Source organism: Panthera leo, chromosome C2 (assembly GCF_018350215.1).
Source record: "Panthera leo isolate Ple1 chromosome C2, P.leo_Ple1_pat1.1, whole genome shotgun sequence".
In the NCBI taxonomy this organism is placed as follows: Eukaryota; Metazoa; Chordata; class Mammalia; order Carnivora; family Felidae; genus Panthera; species Panthera leo.
Genome location: NC_056687.1, coordinates 131441714 through 131463839, shown reverse-complemented (window position 1 = coordinate 131463839; position 22126 = coordinate 131441714). Strand labels below are relative to the sequence as shown.

Genomic DNA, 22126 nt, shown 5'->3' with positions numbered 1-22126 from the left:
AATTTTATATAACTACCGTAAGTGGAAAACCACTGCCATTTACCATATACGTAAGAGAAAAATAAATAGAATAAAAACAGAATAATGCTAAGTTCTAGCCAGATACTGTTACCTTTGAAACCTCTGAGCCTGAAACCTACATTTAATGTAGTGTCTGCAGGCTACCTAAAATCTTCTCTTATGCCATCTAGCACCATTGCGTCCCATCCATGTTGTGTTCACACACATGGGAGAATATTGTCTCAGGCGCACCATCTGTTTCTTCACTTCTGTGCCTTCCAATACACTCCTCTCTGTAACCTAGAATTCTGTTCTTAACTTACAACTTGCCCACCTGGAGATCGCCTATATACCCTTCAAGACTCAGGTTAAATGGCTCCGTAAAAAACCTTTCTCCAACTCTGCTGGGAAGAGGGAAGCACAGCCCATCCTTTTCTAAGATATTCTGTCTGTGTCTAATAAGGTCCCTTACTATATTGTATGTAGTAAGCCATTGCTTACATGTGTATATACATCACCCATACACATATGACACTGGGCGATTTCCTGTTCTTTGTTCTCTCAGACCTACCTTGGAGCCTGACACAGGCTGGTGTAGGGGTGACTCACGACACAGGCAGTTGCCTGTGGAGCACACCTCCTTTCTTGCCTCTACCCATGTCTTGATGGGGTCTGGAGGGTCCCCATAGATCCCGGTCATGGGGATCTTGCCTTGTCCACAGATGCTTTCTTGTTTAAAGCTTCTCCTCAGGACTTTGCACTCAGTGTCATACAAACATGAAGGTTTGACCTAAGGGTTTGTTTGTTTGGTAGTTTTTGTTATTATTCCTACAGTGCTGGACCAATCAGTGGGTGGGCAGGTTATTTACCAAACTGAGAACAAGTATCCCATCCTTTGCATTCCTGAACTCTATTATAGCTGGCATTTCACAAAGCCAAGTCCCTAAGTAGGAGATTAAGGTCATTAATTAGATGAGCATGCAGAAGGTTGGGAAAATTAGACAATGAAACATTTTTGAACAGTATTCTTCAAATGGTGTGGTGATGGTGGTGGTGGTCATTGCAGGGACACAGTCTGAGCCTAAGTGAGCTCTCAGATGAGTTTGGGCAGGTGGGCTGAGCACATTCATGAGGGTATTTGGTTTCATGGGACCGGCCAGGGTCTGGCTCAGATGTAGATGTCTGAGTTTGTGAGAAATGAACAGGGCTTACAGGCAATGATCTCTTGAGTACTAGAGACCCAGCAGCCTGCTACGTGATTCAGGTGACCAAGTGGGACACTGAATGAGGAAGGGAGAATTTGCTTCACTTCTGGGTAGACTGTAGACTTGGCTTTAGCCCAGTGAATCCTACAGAGGATTGAGGGCCCTATGAACCCCCAGGGAATGCTGCCCTTAAAGGTTAGCACCACTGATAGAGACGTTATTCACGGATGCCAGCACCAAATGGTAAGAGAAGAGAGTTTGTGAGCTTATATGGGACAGTCTACTCTCTCTCCATTGGTGAGCTCCTCCATTCCCATGGCTTCAAACACCACCTATTTGCTGACAACTCCCAAATATTTATCCCCAGTGCACTTCAGTCTTGTATACACAATTGCCAATTTGACATCTCTATCTGAATGAATGTGGATGTTGCAGACTGAAGGAGAGAACTCACAAGCTCTGTCCTCAAACCTGTCACTCCCAAGGTCCATCAATCAGCACAAAAGCTCAAACCAGAAACATGTGAGTCACCTTGATACCTCCCTTTCTCTCCCTCACCTCCTCCTCCTTTGCAATCTTGTTAATAAGACTAGTCAATTCTACTTCTAAAATAGTTACTGAATCCTACATCTTCACCTAGCGACCCTGCTACATCCTCTTCTCTAGCTTGGACCATTGCAATAGCACTTGAATTTGTGTCCCTACATTCACTCTTGTTACCCTACAAGTTCCTTATAGCAGTCAGAATTTTCTTAAGTAAAAATCTTTTTCACCCCAGTGCAGGCAACATGACTGTTTTCACTGGCCATCTTAGCCCCAGTGCCAAACATAAGTAAAGTACATAGTAGGTGATAAATTCATATAACTGAATGAGTAAACATGGAGGTTGGGGAATACAGAGGCTAAGGATGCTATTATGCAGGTGAGGCAAGAGATGGTGAAAATACAGTTATTTTTAGTAAACAAAGAGTGGTGAGACCTAGGGAAAACTATGCAATTTATTTTATGAATGTGGAACTAGAGGTTAAGAAGTTTGCCCAAGGTCGCACAGCTCATTTGAATCAGTGCTGGGATTAGAATTTGGCCTGTTTGTCTCCCAGTTCAGTGCTCTTTCCAGTGTGTGTTGTGAGTCTTAGCAGAGATGTAGAAAAAGGACAATATGACTACCAAGCAAAGAGATAAGGATTCTATAGGCTGAGTCCGTAGGGCAGGTAATGCCTGAAGGTCAATTTGTCAATAATAAATAAACCCCCCTGATGAAAGACTAAGACAAAGAAGGGTCTACTAGTTTGAGCTTTTGTTCATCAATTTATACTGCCCTGCAGCAGCCTTGCCAACTTGAATTTCTTCTTCTATGTGTTCCACAGATGAGGGGTCGGAAAATACAGGATGGTTAATTAATAGCCAAGATTTTGTGATGATCTGTGCTGATGGCGCTTTGCTCTCTTCAATAGAAAGATTTCTTTCCAGGAGCACCTGGGTGGGTCAGTCGGTTAAGCGTCCAACTTTGGCTCAGGTCATGATCTCGCGATTCGTGAGTTCAAGCCCTGCATCGGGCTCTGTGCTGACAGCTCAGAACCTGGAGCCTGTTTCAGATTCTGTGGCTCCCTCTCTCTCTCTCTGACCCTCCCCCGTTCATGCTCTGTCTCTCTCTGTCTCAAAAATAAATAAACGTTAAAAAAATTTTAAAAAAAAAGGAAAGATTTCTTTCCAAATAAGAAATATCATCTATGCGCTGACCTGACATGTCTTATTTAACAGTGTATCTGCTTAAAATAAGGAGATCAGTCTTTGGGGCCAGAGACATGTATAAAAACCATATTGTATATAATGTGTATGTGTGTGTGTGTGTGTGTGTGTGTGTGTGTAGTGTATATATATATATATATATATACGATATTATATTGACATTACATATGTATTTATTGGAATTAGACCCTTGAACCAGTATAATATCATCTTCCAACAAAATTAATCCACCCAATTTTTTTACCATCCTTCTATATTCTTATCTGAAAATATAATCATGCTATTATTGATACCCTCATATAAATACAGACATCAGATATTGACCTGGACGAGACTGAATGCAGAGCTGACAGAGCTCTGCTTGGTCATCGTGTTTTACAGGATTCCTTAATCCCTTCGATTATTTAGCAACCTTTCTCACGTATAGTATGTGGAACATACTTATAAGTGATCAAAATGTAAAAATGACCTACATGGCCCCTCTATTATGCTTCCAGTCTCAATGAGTAGAAAGAGCTGATTCAAATGTTTATAATATGAGGCAAAAACCACACAGTGCAGTCACAGTGGGTATATCTGGCTCAAGATCTGCTCTGATTAATCTGCTTAAAATGAGGAAAGTGGTCTTTGAGGACCAGGGGGCATGTACTGTAGCTGTATTTTAATTAAGGATTAGAACCAAAAAAGTTTTTGGAGGTTGTTCTAAAGTTTCTCTTCAATGGCTTAAGAAAACGTTTCTAGTTCAAACAGGGTCACTGGGTTTTTATTTCTTGCTGGGCTCCTTAATGAATGTTAACCTCAAAGTTGGGTTTTTAAATAAATATTTGGATTTAATTTGAACATTAAAAACTTTGTTCTTCATTTTGGCTCTTATACCTGCTCTGAATAACAATACAAAAATTAAGGACCCCCCTCATACTCTCTCAAAAATCTATGTTAAGATTTGAAAAGTCACATAAGGGTTTTGAGTGGCTGATGCAGGCCATAGGTGAAATGATATAAGTTTCACCACAGCTTGGTTTAAGAACGTTAAGAGGTTTTAGCTCCTTAAAGTGAGTTGGTTATATTTTTAAAAAATTTTTAATGTTTATTTTTTTATTTTTGAGGGAGAGAGAGAGAGAGACAGAGTGTGAGTGGGGAAGGGGGGGGGAGAGAGAGAGAGAGAGAGAGAGAGAGAGAGAGAGAATCTGAAGCAGGTTCCAGGCTCTGAACTGTCAGCACCAGAGCCTGATGTGGGGCTTGAACCCACGAGACGTGAGATCATGATCTGAGCCGAAGTTGGACACTTAACCAACTGAGCCATCCAGGCGCCACGAGTTGGTTATATTTTGAGAGTATAAAAAAGTCACCCATTTTTTAAAGCCTCTTTAAAAAAGTCATGAAATACTATTGATAGTACAAATGACATCTCAGGGGGGAAATTAAATGCATTTGCCCCTTGTCCTTGGGCTTGAGTAGGAAAAAAGCTTTAATCCTCCAGAACCAAGAGGAAAAGATTATCTGGGTAAAATGTAAGATAGAGGACAGAGATTACACTCTACTTTTGTGGAGGAATTTGTGTGATTATATACAGGTAACATTGGCAGTTAAATGGCTATAATAATATGAAGCTGAACCTTAATATTTCTGACTATTAAATATGACATTTGAAGTTGAACTGTTTTGGGGCACCTGGGTGGCTCAATTGGTTAAGCATCCAACCCTTGATTTCAGCTCAGGTCATGACCTCACGGTTTGTGGGTTCAAGCCCCACATTGGGCTCTGTGCCAGCAGTGTGGAGCCTGCTTGGGATTCTCTCTTTCCGTCTATCTCTGCCCCTCCTGCACTTGCTCTCTTTCTCTCTCTCTCTCAAAATAAATAAATAAACATTAAAAAAAAAAAAAAAGCTGAATTGTTTTGTCATGGTAACAATAACAGTGTCCTCTATCTGAAGGGAGAAATTACACAGAAAAAAGAAAAGAGCTATTTATTTACCCAAAAAAGCCTCCAGTGGTTTTCTCCATGTCTTTGTCCATTCAGACTGCTATAACAAAATATCAGACTGGGTGGTTTATAAAACACAGACATTTTTTTCTCACCGTTTTGGAGGCTGAAATTCCAAGATAGAGGGGCTGGTGGATTCGATGTGTGGTGAGACCCCACTTCCTGGTTGCAGACTGCTTGTTGACTTCTCAGATGTATCCCTACATGGCAGAGAGAGACAAGGGAACTAACTCTGCAGGGTCTCATTTTTTTTTTTTTAAATTTTTTAATGTTTATTTTTGAGAGAGAGAGAGAGAGAGAGAGAGAGAGAGCATGAGCAGGGGAGGGGCAGAGAGAGAGGGAGACAAAGAACCTGAAGCAGGCTCCAGGCTCTGAGCTGTCAGCACAGAGCCCAACGTGGGGCTTGAACTCACCAACCGCGAGATCGTGACCTGAGCCGAAGTCAGACGCTCAACCGACTGAGCCACCCAGGCGCCCCTGCAGAGTCTCATTTTTAAAGGCAGGAATCCCATTCATGAAGGCTCCATCCTCATGACCTAATCACCTCCCAAAGGCCCCTTCCGAGTACCATCACCACATCGGAGGGTAGGGATTCAGCATGTGAATGTTAGGTGAGGGGACACAAACCCCCAGTCTGTGGCACTCCATAACCTGTAAGATGCCTGAGAATTGTAACTGTAGCTTGCATGAAGATGAATGACTTCCTAGTCAGCACTCACGCTCTTGTGCTTCCTCTCCCCCAACCCAGTCTTCTCTATCTGAGAGAATGGCACCATCACTACCCATGCAGGCAGAGACCTAAGAGTCCTCTTGGGCATTTTCTGCTCCCTTAGTCAATATCTAATGTATTGCCAAATCCTTTCAATTCTATCCCTAAATATTCCTTCAATCAATCTGTCATCTTCTCTCTCTCAGCACCTTAGCCCAGAGGCCCTCATCACCTCTTGTCTGAAATACTGTAGTAGCTTTCTCATTGGTCTTCCTCAATCCACTGCTGGCCCGTCCAATCAGTTCTTCACACTACAGGAGACACAAACCTGACAGGAAACTCCCCAGACCCATGCTTATGTTCTTTCATTGGCTTCTACTCATTTGTACAATAAAGACAAAGTTGCTCAACATGGAAGGCCTTGCGTGGTCTGGCCTTGATCCTCTCTCCTGCTGTACACATACCTTGCCTCCTTTTGCTCTCTGCACCCCAGCTACAGTGCCCCTCTTCTATTTCTTCCTGTTCCCCTGCCACTTGCCAGCCAGGGTCTTTGTTCTAATTGTCCCCTCACTATCCTCCCTTAGTTAATATCTACTCTTCCTTCAGAACTTAATTCAATCTTAAGGCCCTTAGGGAAGGCTTTTCTGATTTTTCCTACCTTGGAGGCATGTGTAACTCTCCTTTGTTGTACTTATCCCAGTAGTAATTTTGCATGTATTTTGTAAAATGTATTTATTATTTGAGAGAGAGAGAGAGAGAGAGAGAGAGAGCGTGCACAGGGGAGGGGCAGAGAGAGAGAGAGGGAGAGAGAGAATCCCAAGCAGACTCCACGCTGTCTGCACAAAGCCTGATGTGGGGTTCGATCCCATGAACCGTGAGATCACGACCTGAGCCAAAGAGTCAGTTGCTCAACCAGCTTAGCCACCCAGGAGCCCCAATTTTGGATGTATTAGGAAGACTGTTTGATACCCAGTATTTTCTGGATGACTAGCAAAGTGCCTGTTGGATGGAAGGCACTGAATATAGGTTTGTGGAATTGGTTCATGGGATGGGGTTCCTGGACATCAGTGGGGAAGGGATTAGGAGGATAATAAGTGCTATCCTGAGACAGAAGTGCTTGAAAGGATCCTAGATGTTAACTTTTGAGAGGAAGAAATTTAAGATATGATTGTTTTCTATATGTATTTGTTTATTTTTGTGTGTTTCACAAGACCTATAAGGCTAATGTGTAGAGAAAAATGGAGGTGCACTTGAGACATTCCAGAGGAAATAACCATAACTAATGGGAAAAATTTCAGGGAAAGGTTGTGATACAATCATAAGGATGAATTTTCTAAAAACGAGAGGGAAAGGAATGGGCTACCATTTGTAGAGGGCAGGGTATCTCCTTGGGAGATGTTGTAGTAATGGTTTCTCCATCATGAAAGAGAAGATTAGGTGACTTATTAGACCCCTTCCAGTCAAGGACTCTAGTGCAATGAGCAATAGAGAGGTGGACAATTCAGATACCTAAGGAACAAAGACCAGATACCGGTACATAGTTAGAATTTGTTTGTTTTATTTGGTTAGTGGAAAATACTCCTCAGAGCATGTCCCTCTGGAATTTAAGGCCAAAGAAGACAGAATCAAATGTCTCTGGAGATTCAGGTAGCATGTACTCCTCTGTCAAGGAAGGGAAGTGTAGCTACCTCCAGAAAACACTTCTGGTGAAACGCTTATACACCAGTGACCAGCTTTTCTGAGCCTGATTGACCGCTGAACTACTTGTACCCATAGTTTTATGGGTTTTAAAACACCCTCTAGTATAAGGATAAATAACTAAGTATACTTATGCTGTCATTGATGAACAGGGACAATGAGAAATTTTAGGTATTTTGTTATATTTTAATCACAGCTTTTTTTTTTTCTTTTCCTTAATATCAAGCCTCTTTTACCTTCCACTCCCTTTTCCTACATTTAATGCTGACAAGTTCATGCTTATTATGGTCCCTTCTGAAGGGGTTCCATCCTTCTTGTCCACATCATCATAGGTCATCTATTACTTTTGTGAAGTGTTAGACATGTCTGGGAGATACCTGGATGCTGAGTTGACTTTTGAGCTATTTCTAATCCTGTTATCTGCTCTTAAACTTTCCTAATCTACTGTACAGATGCCTTTGAAACACAGGAGCCAGTAGACAGATAAACACCAAAACCTTTATCTTTGAAATAAGGCCATTAACTCAAATGTAAAACCCATTTTTATGAACTACAATGTAGCTTCTTATGCACATTCCTAAACTTGCTACCCTATTCCACTTCTCAGTTTGCCTGCAACTTTATTTGCTAACTTTTATTCAGAATGGAAGATGACGTATTTTCTCACCTCATCCGACAGTTCCATGCTTTAACAGAAAAAGAAATGAACTTCCCACGTATGTTGTACTGCTCATAATTTGCTGTGAAGGGAGCAGGAAAAAACGCTGGAATTATTTTGTCCCTGCTCATCCTAAAGGCAGCATATTAGTAAGGCTATTTCAAGATATACAACTTGGGGCACCTGGGTGGCTCAGTCAGTTAAGCAGCCAACTTTGGTTCAGGTCGGGATCTCACAGTTCGTGGGTTCAAGCCCCATGGCGGGGTCTCTGCTGTCAGCACAGAGGCCTCTTCAGAGCCTCTGTCCCCTCTGTCTCTGCCCCTCCCCTGCTTATGCTTTCTCTCTCTGTCTCTCTCAAAAATAAATAAACTTAAAAAAAAAAAAAAAGGCATACATCTTGGATCATGCCTTCAAGAATAAGGAACTTTACATTTTTATTAAATGGCTTCCATGTGTCAGGAACTTGGCAAGTTTCTTTACAGACATTGCCATTTAGTCTTCATAATAACTTTACAAAATTGGTGGTATTATCCCCACTTTATGGATGAGACAACTGAGGTTTAAAGAAGTGGGATCGCTGGAACATACTCATAAGCTATGGCAGAAGGTTTTAGCTCCAGGTTTGCTGTCTGTCTGACTCCAAATCCTGATTCACTATCTCATAATGAGCTACTTCCCACAGATAGTGTCCCCTTCTCCCCCAATTCCCCTCACTCTTTCTTTAAAAATAAAACCATTGTAACTACTCTGCAGGGAAAATACCTTAAATCCTGTTAGGTTGAAATCCACATTTTTGAGAGGTATTAAAAAACAAAAGTCAGCTGAGTAAATTTTAACTACCTCACAGAACTGCCAGTTCATGAATTGGGCAGTATCCCACCCAGCAGGTAAAAGCTCTGTGGAGTTGTACAAAACGAAAGACTGTTACAGGCAGAAGGGAGAGGAACAGGAACACAAGCTAGTCAAAGGTGGATTATGGGGCGCCTGGCTGGCTCAGTTGGTTAAGCGGCTGACTTCAGCTCAGGTCATGGTCTCACAGTTTGTGAGTTCGAGCCCCATGTCGGACTCTGTGCTGACAGCTTGGAGTCTGGAGCCTGCTCTGGATTCTGTGTCTCCCTCTCTCTCTCTGCCCCTTCTTTGCTCATGCTCTGTCTCTCTCAAAAATAAATATATATATATATTTTTTTAAGTGGATTGGTTATGGCTAGGTCATCTTCCTTCAGGGGACAGCAGGGCTCTATCAGACAGATTACCTCACTAGTGGTAATGATTCCAGGGTGACTGATTTATGATTCCATTCCTGGGAGATGCTGAAAGTGCAATTAAGTTGGGTATTAAGTCTCAGCTCGGTGATATGGGCTTAGCATAAGTGACTCCATTTGGGGCCTGTTGTGTCTTTTTTAACAATTCCCCCCTTTTGATAAGATTTTCTGCCTGAGAGATGTGATCCAAATTTAAGGCATTGGTGCCACTCCTAGCCAATGTTCTGAAGTTCTCGAAACTTTTGCCGGTCTTCTGTGTGGTGTTTACACATTGTGACATCTTTCTGCTGGATCTCTGTGGTATTCACTGGTCATGACCTCAGGTTCACATTGTTTAAGTTGGTAATTCTCTTTGTTCCTTTTCTGATGTTCAAGTCTTAGGGAGATCATTTGCTTGTTGGCTAGTGGCTGGGAACAGGCATTTAAAGGTTTTGAGACAATATAGCACACCAGCAAGGCTACTATGATTGTTATAAGCAGGATAATTCCCAATATCTGGAGTGTGCTTTGGAGCCATGGTCCCCCAAGACTCAAACCAATCAAAATCACTTAAGTTAAAGAAAGATTCCATTCAAGGAGTCTCTTTCTTTCTTTCTTTTTTTTTTTTTTTTTTTTTTTTAGTTTTTTAAAATGTTTATTTTTGAGAGAGAGAGAGCAGGGGAGGGGCAGAATGAGAGGCAGACAGAATCCAAAGCAGGCTCCAAGCTCAAACTCACAAACCGTGAGATCATGACCTGAGCTGAAGTCAGCCGCTTAACCAACTGAGCCAGCCAGGCAACCCCAGAAGGAGTCCCTTTTTTAAGCCAAGTGGCTTATTCAGTGATCTTATGTAGCCTTTTCATCTTCCTCAGAAGTGTTAATCTGAGAGCAGCAGGTGGTATTTGCTACAGACACCTCCTGGCTCAGCTGAAAGATAATCAAAGGCTATTCTATTATCAAGAACAACCTTGGTCAGAGAGTCTAAGGATTTTTGTGGGACAGCTATTGCTTTAGCAACAATATCTACAATATCCCCAAGAGTTCTACAATATCCCCAAGAGTTAAGGAGAGGTTCTTGACCATAGCCTCATTTGCACTTACTCCCAGCCAAGAGAACAGTGATCTACCAGTGGAAGCTAATTTTGAATCATGGATGCCTTCTGGTAATTTCCAGGTTAGTCTGTGGCTCAGGACTGGAAAAGTGACAGCCATAGAGGCCAGGGTCTATAGACTACACAGGTGATTTTATTCTGGTTACCCCTTTCTTTATACAGAGCCTGGATGCAAGGTTCCCAGGTTTGGGATTGTTAATCAGAGACAGGGAAAGGGACCCTGAGGGTTGGGGAGTCTGACATGACAGAGGACTGAGTTTGTTCCAGAGAAACTGAGGCATTGGAAATCAGAGAAAAGTTTGTAATGGGCAAAACTACAGGATCACCAACATCATGACAAATCCAATAGTCGTTTGTAGCTTGGATTATCCACCTCCTTTGCAGTGACCTGAGATATGGGAACAATGGCATTACCTTTCAAAACCAGAACACAGAGGAGACAAAAGAATCACAAAGACCTTCATGGTGCAAGAATGAGGAAAAGGACGGTCGGAGAGGGAAAGAGGAATGGAAAGGAACATTCTTGATCCTCTTGATCCCATGTTTTGTGAGGAAGCAATCTACCTTGATGTCAGCTACGTCTCTTCCTGGTCATTTTTTTTTTTTTTTAACTTATTTTTTTTTAATGTTTTTTCTTTTCTTTTTTTTAATTTATTTTTGAGACAGAGAGAGACAGAGCACGAGTGGGTTAGGGGAAGAGCAAGAGGGAGACAGGGAGACACAGAATCCAAAGCAGGCTCCAGGCTCCGAGCTGTCAGCACAGAGCCCGACGCGGGGCTTGATCTCACGGACTGTGAGATCATGACATGAGATGAAGTCGGACGTTCAACCGACTGAGCACCCAGGCGCCCCTTTAATTTAATTTTTTTAATATTTATTTATTTTTGAGAGAGAGAGAGGCAAAGCATGAGCGGGGGAGGGGCGGAGAGAGAGACACACACAGAATTGGAAGCAGGCTCCAGACTCTGAGCTGTCAGCCCAGATCCTGAAGCAGGGCTGGAACTCATGAACCTGAACCGTGAGATTATGACCTGAGCTGAAGTCGGACGCTTAACTGACTGGGCCACCCAGGCTCCCCTTTTCCTGGTCATTTTTATTTTGAAGTCTCCAGCTGGAGTGGTGTTCCTAGAGTCTGAATGGACACTTTTTATTTCATTTCAATGTTTACTTATTTTTGAGAGAGAGAGAGACAAGAGAGAGAGGGGGGAGGAGGGGCAGAGAGAGAGGGAGACACAGAATCCGAAGCAGGCTCCAGGGTCTGAGCTGTCAGCACAGAGCCTGACTTAGGGCTCAAACTCATGAACCTCAAGATCATGACCTGAGCCAGTCAGATGCTTAACTGACTGCACCACCCAGGTGCCCCTGAAGGGACACTTTAATTCAGAGATGTCGTCCCAAAGTTCAAGTCTCTGAAGTTTGACTGCCATCTGGATAGAAAGGAAGACCTAATATAGCCCCTTCCAAGGAGATTTGAGGGCAGTCTTTGTTTCAAGTGATTCCAATTCAGAAAAATGGGAGAAAATTCAAAAAGTCAGTTTGGAGAGTCATAGCTTGTTATTTAAGGAAAGCCAGAAAAATTCAGGATCCAGTCCAGTTTGTAGGTATATAACAAAACCTTAAAGACAATTACCAGGATTAGAATGTAATACCTACAGAGGTGCAAACATAATTTTTCTCTCTGCAGTCACCCTCATTTTTTACAAAAATGACCATAGTAAGACTAATTTGTTTGCAGTAAACTTGGCCTGATTATCTACATAAATGCAAGAAGAATAGCAATTGATCATATAAGCTGTTTTTAAGCCTTTTCTGCTGGAACTTTACATAAGGGATCTCAGATTAAACTCTTAAAATCTCTTGAGGCAAAGAAGCCAAACCAAGGACTCTCCATCAGATTTTACTATCAATGTCTACAGCTTGGGTGAATTTCTCTCTTCTCAAGGTCTCCCAAATATCCTGAGGTTCCTGGACCTGCCAGGAAGTGACCTTCCCTACTCGTCTAGTAAAGCTGCTGGGACTCCTGTAAGCAAGGTACCAGACCGGGTCACTTTTTCCAAGGGGCTTTATTGGCTCCATAAAGTCAACCTTAGGTCTTTAAAGCTGTCTGGTCATATCTGAGTCTATGCGTGTCTCTTCAAACATGACACTCCAGTCAAAGCCTTGGCAATATAACCAGTGTTTCTAATGGTGTTTTGTTACAAGGAGAACAGATTCTTATTGAACTTATGCAAGTAACTAACTGTATTACCATGAAAAGAATACTCAAGAGTTTCTGAATTCTGGAGGGATTGGGTAGGGAGGAAAAGTAATCTTATCTTTGTTTACCAAGGTATACTTTATCAAATTGCTTGAAGTCATAGTTCACTTAAGAGAAAAGGTTTCTTTAAAACTGGGGCAAGGGGGTGGTGGTGGTGGGGGGGGTGGTAGGAGAGCAAGATTAAGGAACCAGCATTGTTACAAAGAAAAAGTCATGAAAAAATTATGTTCATTCAGTCCTGTGTAGTTAATAGTTGTTCTGCTTGAATCCAGTTTTTCCATTAGTTCTTCAAATTCTTACCCAGTCACTCTCATAATCTTAAGGTTATTAGACACATGTAATTGTCAAAATCCTTTCTATGAATTTCCTTGAAGATGGAGCATTATTGCAAAAGCCTCAGAGTAAACAATAACTGTAAATGATAAAAGACTTTAAAATGGCCATGGTTAAAGACCTGGTGACAGCTCATTATAATGCAATTGGCAAAGAAATTTGGTTATTTCTGGGATACCTGGGTGTCTCAGTTGGTTAAGTGTCTGACTTCAGCTCAGGTCATGATCTTGTGGTTCCTGACTTTGAGCCCCGCACCGGGTTCTCTGCTAACAGCTCAGAGCCTGGAGCCTGCTTCAGATTAGGTTTCTCCCCCTCTTGCTGGCCCTCCCCCACTTGCACTCTGTCTCTCTTTCGAAAATAAATAAACATTAAAAAAATTTAAAGAAATGTCTGTGACATACAACATTTTAAGATATGAACTAGAATTATGACTGATAACATTATACAAGTATCAGATTTCTAGGAATATCATATAATTTCCAGAACACTTAAATTAATAACATACATCCATAAAAATATAGCTAAAAAGATTTAGCATCACTTCTCATTTGATAATGTTTCCCATGTAATTTAACAAATCATATAAACCTAATTAGTTTAACTTCTCTCTTTTTACAAGGAGACAGAAAAAATCATTTGCAACTTTCCAGGGACTCTACAAAACCCCAAGGTTACTTCCAATGCAAAAAAATCTTCATTTAGAATTTGATTTTGGGGAAGTTTGTCAAAAATATCAAAAGATTTAAAAACACTGGTCAAATAGGATCATAGGTCACTGTGAAACATACTTAGTTATCCGTTTCATCAGAGTGCTAATTAAAGATTTTTTGCAGGTAGATACAGCAAGTTAAATTGTTATAAACAAAACAAAACTTTAGTTCTTTTAATAGATAAGACTTCCTTTCTTAAGTAATCATGACCTGACAAAGACAACAAGCAACACAGGAAACCATTTTGATAAAACACAGAATCTTTGTTTTCAAGGCAGATTACTTAAAAAGTAAAACAAATAAACAAACAAGCAAACAAAAAAACAACACCTTTCAACAATCTCTTATTATCAAGAGCAGACCAATGGGCCAGGAAAACTTTATCCTTTCAGCAGGATAGGAAATTAAGTTTTAATTTTAGTCAAGCATATGTACATTATTGATATCAAAGCTTATTTTAAGAAAAAAAAAACTTTTAAGAAAAAACTTATTTTAAGAAACAATTTTAGCCAACTGACTACACAAGGTAAAACTCTCTCTTTTCCTCTCTTCCATTCTGAAACAACCAGGACAAATTCACTTATTTATTTTCTCCCTAAGAAAAACACATATCTATACCTGATGATTTCTCAGCCAAAACACACATCCTACCTTTCTTCCACAAAATTGTTTCCCTTATTATTTCTAGTAGCTTCAGTTACATACAGTAACATTTTTACCCCTTAAAATTTGAATTTCTAGTGAAAATCAAGAAGTAAACAATTGTGAACAATCTGTTATGCCAGCATTCTTTTTATGGGTAAATATATGAACACATTTCATAATGTCTAGAAATACATGCTTCCTCATAGTAAATTTTCCAGTGGGTTGCAAGATATGTCTACTAAAAAAACCCAAAAATCTTTAGTTCCTTTGTACTAAGAAGCCAAAAGTAGGTAAACTATGTTTGGTAATTAACACATCACTATTTTATTGTATTTGGAAATGGTCTAGATAGTCAATGGATTTAACCTAATTCATCACTTAACTTAGCTCAGCAAAACTTTTAAAGTTTCAAGTAACCAAAATGGTTTGGAAACTGTTTTCTAGACAAACATACCATAAAACATAATTATTGCTGAACATTTCACCAAAAAACTCTTATCCCATTTACATCTATTTAATTCAGTTGTTCTTAGCAATTATGTCTAAACTACTTAAGAAAACTTCATGAGACATTAGACAAAATAAGCATCTCAAGCTTTTTTGTTTTTCTGACAAATTTTGTAAGAGATAACATGAACTTATTTGACATTTAATAAACCTAGGTAGAATAAAAGTATTATATTTAAGGCTAATGACTCTAAAGACATGCCTGCTTCAATTAAACTTACAAACTTAAACTAGTTTTTATTATTAAAGATTAATCTTTGATCATGCAATTTTGAAAATCATTTAGGTTAAGTTCCCATTAAATTGCTGAGAATTTTAGGAATATTTCATTCATATAAGTGCTTGATTTTCTTTAAGCCAATTAAATAGAGTTGTTTTACAAATTAATTTTGGCAATATCACCCAGATGTAGGAAAATACACACATCTACAACACAATTTATGTATATACACACATAAACGTACAGATAGATACAGACAGAGAACTTACGGCTTTGGTTACAAAATTATAGCTAAATAATACAGAACTCAGCGATTATTTAACAAATATATTTTATTTTTTAAAGTAAGCTCTAGACCCAACGTGTGGCTTGAGATCAAAAGTAACATGTTCTATGAACTGAGCTAGCCAGGTGCCCTCAAAACTCATTAGTTATAAATGACGTTGGATTGAAAGTACATTGCTGGCAGATGGAATAAGTTATGTTCATCTGTTCACATACCTACAGTTTTGTTTTGTTTTTTTACTAATATTTGCAGAAAAGACAAGATTTTTTTATTCATCAAGTTCCAAACAGCCTTACCCTCTTTTTCCCTTCTGATGAGAATTATTTCCCTGAAGTTTGCATTTCAAAGAGATGGCCTAGATATAAGTTCCTGGAAGACACCAGGTAGGACATTTACATCTTAAAGCACAGGGAAAGAATATAAGTTCTTCCAAGAAGAACTTCTGTTTCATAAGGCCAGAATTTTTACAATATTTACAAGCCTTTGGAAACGAATGGGGGAAATCTGGGGACTGGCAAAAAGGATAGGTGCACTTTGAATTGTTTCTAGAGCTCTATTTCTGGGTTTGCCAAATTTTCTTTTCTTTTTAAAAAAATTTTTTTTCCCCAATGTTTATTTATTTTTGAGAGAGAGAGAGAGAGAGAGAGACAGAGTTCGAGCATGGGAGGAGCAGAGAGAGAGGGAGACACAGGATCTGAAGTAGGCTCCAGACTCAGCTGTCAGCACAGAGCCTGATGCAGGGCTGGAACCCAGGAACCATGAGATCATGACCTGATTGGAGTTGGACGCTTAACCGACTGAGCCACCCAGGTGCCCCCAAAATTTTCTAAGATAAGGACAGTTGGTTTTAATTCCTCAAAGAACTAGGCTTTAGCCTACATATCAAGGGGCTAAACCATTCATCCAACTACATTATCCTCGGTTTGCCCCTTTATATCAGGGAGATCTTTAACTAAGATGGAAATCAAAAAGATTCTTATGTTCTGGATTTAGAACTGTCTTTGGAATGCTTTGGTAAATCCTTTCACAAAGATTTCAGGACGTTTATTTCCCTGTGGGTACATTTAGTTCAGAAGAGCATTTTAAAAGTTATATCAGGCCCTTAATATCAGCTTCCAATTTGGCCAATTTCTGACCACAGAGCAACTTTGAAAAAAAATCCTTTCAGGTATCTTCTCAGTTTTCAGCTGGGACAAACAGTGAATATTCCTGACAGTATTGAATAGCCCCTTGGATGCAAGAGGCATCCCCAAAGAGGGTACACAAGATATTAACGTCCCAAGATCCAGAGCCACTCCCAAAGCAGCCAAGAGAAAGAAAGACTTAGGTAATTTCTCTGAGGGCTGGCAGCAGTTTGGTAGGACCCTAGATGCAAACGGAGTTTAACTCACATTTCTGTCCAGCTATATCTAATCATAAATGGGGTACAACTGGCTATATTTTGGAGTCCTCAATCTGACAGTTACCAAACCAAGTTCTCAGGACACAAAACAAGACAAATAAGAAGGTAATGGCTGTCACTGGGAGAGAAGAGATTAATACCAATGAGTCTGGGTTTGGAGAGGAAGGGACAGCATGAAATTTTATTTTCTTCCTTCCACCAGGCATTATAGACAGAGGTTTGGGAGAGCTGACTCTGGTATGAATTCTCACCCTTTGCTGGCTTCTGCCAACTTTTCCAGGATCCCATATGTAGGCTCTAGTATTTATCAGAATTTAGTAAAGATTTCAATTAATTTTAATTTTAGTTTCTCTTGGCTGTTTAGGGGAATAATGTAGCAGTTTACCAGAAAATCCTTCAGAGTCCTGTCAACCCTGCAAGAGTCCATATGGGAACCCTCCTTCCAAGGTAGATATGGGGGCATCTGTAGGGCCACTACCTTGTTGGATTTTTGTTTAACAGTCTTGTAGTCTCTTCAGAGTGGAACGATAATTCAGATAGAGGATTACTAGAAAGAGTGCTCAAATACAGAATAGAGGGGAGTGGTAGGAGTTACGTCATTCTTATAATCTTTTGTTTTGAGTATCTCTTATGTCTTTAGTTTTCCATCAGCCTTTTGCAACAAATCTTTCCATGAAGCTACTTTGGAATTTTGCAGCCTTTTGAAGGCTTCTGCATGCCAATGAAAATAGGTATCCAATTCTGTTTGTTTGATTTAGTAACCTTTGCTTTCAAGTACACTTTAAATGAACAATATTGTCTAGTTGGTACAGTCCCTGTAATGGCCATTGTAACTCTTGGTTGTTTTTAGTAAGATTTTCCCATTTTTGTAGATATCTACAGTTTCTGGGACCATAGTTCTCAGACATAAAATAAGCAGGTGTCCTAGAAGGTGGCACACTCAGTTCTTTGGAACTTAAGGATCTTATTTCTTTAGCTACACCTTGGGTCTTTGGGAGCCAAATTTATACCTAAAAGGGATGTGACTCCAGGTTGGGGTATGTGTGGTGTTTTACAGTGTACCTTGTTGCACAGAAATTTTTAAGTGCTTGACTCATGCATAAAACTTTATGGCTTTTGGCTTGTGAGATTATCATTAGCAATAGCCTCTACCTACACAAAACAATACAAACAAGCATATGCACAATAACACACCAGAAGTAACCAAAGAGATGTTACTGCGGACTGACCAATGAAAGGCCTTATGGGTACCACCGGCAATTTCCAACATGGAACTGGGGGACTGGGGAAAGGACTGAACCAGCATACCCCATCAAATGGGAACTGGGGACTAGGATTCCAACCAAATGAGGAACTGTGGACAAACCAAGGGCTAATGACTCAGGTTCCAGGAAGAAACTTCTACCAGATCAAACTGACCTGCTAAGTCCTAGACTGAGAATTATGGACTAAACCAAGGGCTAAGGCCTGTCATTCTTTTAGAGCCTTCTGTCTGTCTAAACTGACCCTTTGATGTGGACTAGAAAGCCAATTAGATCCTGAGCTCAATACAAAGGCAGCAGAGCTCAGAACCAAGAGGAATTTATCCACAGCCTTCAGAAATGGTGAGAAAGACCGAGAGTTCAAAGGGTTCATAGATACTAGTGCCTGTGTTTCTCATCCCAGAATCCACCAGAAATTTCCTTTGGATCCCCCTGCTGCCAACAAATCTGTTAAAAAACAAAATTCATCTGAGTACATTTTAAAGACCTTATTGGCTTTATTTAACAATTTGTGAATTGGGCAGCATCCCAACTAGATCTGAGAAGTTGTATAAAATAAAACACTTCTACAGGAAGAAGGGAAAAGGGTAAGGAAGTTGTACTAAAAAAAAGCAGATTGGTTGTGGCAAGGTCATCTTCCTTCAGGGGACAGCAGGGGTCTATCAGGCAGATTACCCCACTAGTGCTAACCAGGTGATTCCAAATTGACCAATTTAAGATCTCATTCCTGGGAGATGCTAAAACTGTAATTAAATTGGGTATTAGGTCTCAGTTTGGTGACACGAGACTTAGTATAAATGACTCCACTTTGGGCCTGCTGTCCCTTTAAAAAATTTTTTTTTTTAACGTTTATTTATTTTTGAGACAGAGAGAGACAGAGCATGAACGGGGGAGGGTCAGAGAGAGAGGGAGACACAGAATTTGAAACAGGCTCCAGGCTCTAAGCTGTCAGCACAGAGCCCGACGCGGGGCTCATGACCTGAGCCGAAGTCGGATGCTTAACCGACTGAGCCACCCAGGCGCCCCCTGCTGTCCCTTTTTTAACAGAGGTTTAAAAATTACTCAATTTGGGGGAACTTCTTTTAAGAAAAAGAATACAAAATTGTAACTATTAAATTAGAGACATAGTGACTATTAGAATAGAATAAGAAATCACAACAAATTTGGGTGACAAATTTGAGATCACAAAATCTGGAAAAATATGTGTATTAACTAATTAATGCATCCTAAGATATTTTGTTCATACATTTGGACTATAGATTCTTTAATGACCAGTTTACATGACAATGATTTTCTAATAGTCTCTAAAGAGATAATAACAAATAATCCAGACACTCCTTTAACATATTTAATATTTGTTTTTTATTAGAGTATAAAAAAGCTCCATAAACTAGCTTCTGGATCTCTTTCTCCACCCACATACTTCAGGTGCTGGGCACCAGTGGATGCATTTATAATAAGGTTTTCAGGCCTTGTGATTTAGAATAGCAGGAAGTAGAAATATTCTTGGATGTCCTTTCTCTACCAGCACAGCCAGCAATAACTTAACCATACACAGATATGTGCACAACCCACATTTGTATAAATGAAATCCAAATCCAAATGAAACCTAAACGTATCTCCATCTCAACTTCCTTTAAGCCAGATCCAAAATTTTGCCCTAGGGCACTCCAATGCTACCTGATAGGAGAATTGTGACAGAGGAAAAGTCGGCCAAAAGAGTAACTCTCAAATCAACCGCCGTAAAAACATCCTTTGCAAATGTTACCAAGCCGTAAGACCATCAAAACTTTGCTAGAATCTCTTTAAGGGCTTTTAAAGGGGCCTCTGTAAGTGAAGGGCTCTGAAACTTAAGTTTCCTTGGTTTCCAAGAAAATTAGCTCTGGAGGAAAGTATGACACAAAAAATGACATTTATACCACACATGACAAGAGTCAATGCCACAGGGTGGCTTTAAAAGTAATGTTGTGTGTGGTCTTACTCTGAGCAGCTCCCAACTCCATGGAATGAGAGGATGTTCTTTCAGTGTGTTTTACTCTGTAGTAAGTAGCACTATGAAGATGGGGATGTTCTGATACTGCTAAAACTCAAAGGTTCACCCACCCACACAACCCCATTTATATTTGTTATTTGTTATGGAATAATTTGCAAATACAACAGATCTCAAAACTCCCATATTGGTGTAATTGGTATTAAACACACTGTTTACTATCCTTCCAAGCAGGCCAGTTAACACACATAGAGAAAAAGCATCTTATTGTTGTTAAAGACTACGGAGCAGAAAGATTATAGCATGAAAGAAAGTCTTTAAGAATTCATTAAGATGTAATCAAGCTATTGCAAACTCATCTGTTATTTGCAATTATAATATAGTTACTGTAACTTGTCTCTGGATAAAATCACCTTTATGTTGGATTTCTTTGCTTAATTTTGCTCCTTGGTGATGTATTCAAATGCCCAGTTTTCTCATGTACATCTTCCTCTTGCTAGAAACTCCTGACTCATCTTCCTCTTCTTCCTTCATTATACAAATAACTGTCCTTAAATGTTGGCAGTCCTTAAAATTGTGTCCTATACCATTAACTCTATTATAGTTTTTGCCACTAAACTAGACTATGACCTATAAGTACATATCAAAATAAATAAAGCTTATCACAGTAGTATTTTGGTCTTATATATGAGTGCATAGTTTGTAATCAAATTGCTTACATTGATTGAATCAGGTAAAACCCTATTTCATTAGTCTTTAAAACAATTGTTTTGCTCTGTCCCCAACACATAGTTTCTGTATAATGTACTTCAGAAAAAAAAGTGTATATCCTCTGAAATGTTATATAGCTTTTTTTATTTTTAAAGGATCAAACTATTTCTCTAAGGAATAAACTGCTTCAATAGAATGGCATTTTCCACTTATGAAGATTTCCCCCACTTCATTCATCTAACTGGGCTGCTAAAACTTGATACACCTGGTCAAAGAAGCATTGTTCCAAAGGTTCTGACTTGAAGTAAGAAAACAAGGACTGGCTTATGGCTGGAGCACAACTAATGCTCCATTGCCCATGCAGTGTCCCTCTAATTTTTGTTTTCCTCCATGCCAAACTGTGGCTATGATGATTTGATGCTCAGGGTTATTTAAGAGGGGAAAAATATGATCTCTTTATGGTCTTAATGCCCTTTCTCCTGGTCATTTAAAATAACTCGTTTTAGGCCAACAGGTATCTACTCAAAGAAGTTCAAAGCCCTATAATTTTAAGAGTTAAAATTCTTTTAAGAATTTAAGTCATTCTTGGGGCGCCTGGGTGGCTCAGTCGGTTAAGCATCCAACTTCGGCTCAGGTCATGATCTCGCGGTCCGTGAGTTCAAGCCCCGCATCAGGCTCTGTGCTGACAGCTCAGAGCCTGGAGCCTGTTTCTGATTCTGTGTCTCCCTCTCTCTCTGACCCTCCCCCATTCGTGCTGTCTCTCCCTGTCTCAAAAATAAATAAATGTTAAAAAAAAAAAAATTTAAGTCATTCTTTTAGAAATGCTGGAGGAAGTTTAAAATACTGATAAACAGATATATTCTCTCATGCTATTTTTTTTTTTAGAATTGAGGACTATTGGCATGATCAAAATATTTTCAGATGAAAGTTTTAAGTTTCCTGTAAACCGGTGCTCAAATTTTAGCACTGGTATCATATGAAGGAACAGTTAAATTATAGTATGCGTGTGCTACTCCCAGAGTTGCTAATTCAGTAGTCTGAGGTGGGGCCACAGAATTTACACTTGTACAAAGTTCCCATGTGGTAGGGACCACAGTTTGAGAACCACTGATGAAGATCATTTGGTGATGCATATTTTCAAAACCAGTGCTGACAGGGGTTGTACCTTCTCAAGCATGTATACCATTTGGAAGATGGAGAGTCATTTCCAAAGTCTGGGGGATACTGATGATGATTTAAAGTTTCATAGATTCTTAAAAAAATTTTTTTTAAGTTTATTTATTTTGAGAGAGAGAGAGAGAGAGGTAGAGGTGGAGGGAGAGAGAGAGCATGCACAAGCAGGGGAGGGGCAGAGAGAAGGAGAGACAGAATCCCAAGCAGGTTCCATGCCATCAGTGCAGAACCCAGTGTGGGGCTCTAACTCACGAACTGTGAGATTATGACCTGAG

At 39.9% G+C, this 22126-nt stretch overlaps 2 protein-coding genes across 6 annotated transcripts in view; one reads left to right on the top strand and one right to left on the bottom strand.

Moving 5' to 3' along the window:
• ATP2C1 (ATPase secretory pathway Ca2+ transporting 1) overlaps positions 1-22126 on the top strand; it is a 170225-nt gene that overhangs the window by 3587 nt on the left and 144512 nt on the right. The window lies entirely within an intron of this gene.
• Positions 1-22126, bottom strand: part of PIK3R4 (phosphoinositide-3-kinase regulatory subunit 4) — a 201913-nt gene that overhangs the window by 170503 nt on the left and 9284 nt on the right. Inside the window, exons 2-4 of one of the 4 annotated variants that reach the window (XM_042954473.1) lie at positions 20381-20495; positions 8012-8084; positions 5033-5137 (exon numbers count right to left, since the gene is read on the bottom strand). The gene's annotated coding sequence lies outside the window, so the exon portion shown is untranslated. The remainder of the gene's footprint in view (positions 1-5032; positions 5138-8011; positions 8085-20380; positions 20496-22126) is intronic. The other 3 variants (XM_042954474.1, XM_042954476.1, XM_042954475.1) reach the window with 3 other exon arrangements.